This window comes from Bombus impatiens, unplaced genomic scaffold (genome assembly GCF_000188095.3).
Source record: "Bombus impatiens unplaced genomic scaffold, BIMP_2.2 scf_1493, whole genome shotgun sequence".
In the NCBI taxonomy this organism is placed as follows: domain Eukaryota; kingdom Metazoa; phylum Arthropoda; class Insecta; order Hymenoptera; family Apidae; genus Bombus; species Bombus impatiens.
Window position 1 is genome coordinate 31759 of NT_177912.1, and position 1472 is coordinate 33230.

The following is a 1472-nucleotide window of genomic DNA, read 5'->3' on the forward strand; positions in this document are numbered from 1 at the left end:
GTGGCGGCCGATGGCAGTCCGACGCCGGCCGTCGTTGCGAGCGGATATGCCGAGACTCGTCACACTTCCGCTTCATCGGGACCGCATACACGATTCCAAGAACCTCGAGGATCTTGTCGCGAATCGATCGGTCATCGCTCGACTATTTCCTCTTCTATTACGAACCGATGATTCTTGATTTAACGGTCGATGAAATCCCAAAGGTGAAAACAAGTTTGCGTCTCTTTTTCCTCTTTCCCGTGTTCCTTTCGGTACAAAGAATCGCGTCTATCGCTCGATATTTGAATATTCTTTGATTAAAGAGAATCCAAAGAGAACCTATTACGAATATTAGCAATTATCAAAGAATTTAAAGTGCCGGTTTAAATAGAAAACAGTGTCTATTAGAATGTCGTATAAAGTATGTATCAAGCGCAACGTTGGAAACGATTCTTCGAGGGTTTAAAGAGTGAATTTCTGTGAATTACTAGCAAGTTGTTTCAAGTGCAATTGTTTATCGGTATATAAAATAATAAATTTTAAAAGAACGTCAATTCATATCTTCTTCGATAGAAAATAGGATCTATTAAATGCAACATTCCCAAGTCACCGAAAAGTTTTAACCAAAGCTTAAGTTGCTACTCAATTTGGAAAGAATTTTACATGGTGAAAAAATTTTTTTTTTCGTCATTTTTTTCGTACCTATTGCGTACCTACGCATCTTAATTAACGGGAAAAACATCGATGTTGAAACGATAAACGACGTATGTACATGTGCGTGCGAGTGCGTATGTGTGTGTGTGTGTGTGTGTGCGCGTGTGTGTATGTGTGTTTATGTATGTATATATATATATGTATATATATATATATATATATATACACATTCACCGACTATATATAGATATATATTGTATCGTGGAATTGTCGACAGGGTGAAAATAAAAACGGGATGTCGACGAATGTTGCGGTTTACATTTAGATGGAAACGAACGTCCGAGTAAATGGAGCGAGTGTTTTTATTTTCGTTTTCGTTGTTGTCGCATCGTACCGTCGCGATTTTCCATCGTTGAAACTGGATCTGTCGAACGTTCGATAGATTCGGTCTATCGAATTTATCATACCGGATGACGGAATCCGCTACACAGTGACGTTTCCGTCCATGGAAATCGTTCGAGATAAACGTTGATCGCGTCGTTTATCCAATTACTGCGAACAAGTTAATTGTATTTTCTTTGTGAAATGTATTTACGTTTCGTTTTCCGATAAAGTACGGGACGTATCTTATCTTTTCGCAACCAAGTATTAAGAAACGCAAACGTGGTCCCATTAATAATAACCGCGACAGTGGGTGTGCAAACATTCAGCGACAAGGAAGAAAATCGGAGAAGCGTAATTCATCTCCGACCGTTTTTGACGCGTTGTATCGGAGTTCTCATGAAACTATCAACCAAGCGTGTGCCTTTGAAAAAGAACATTCTGGTGACCGCGCTCTA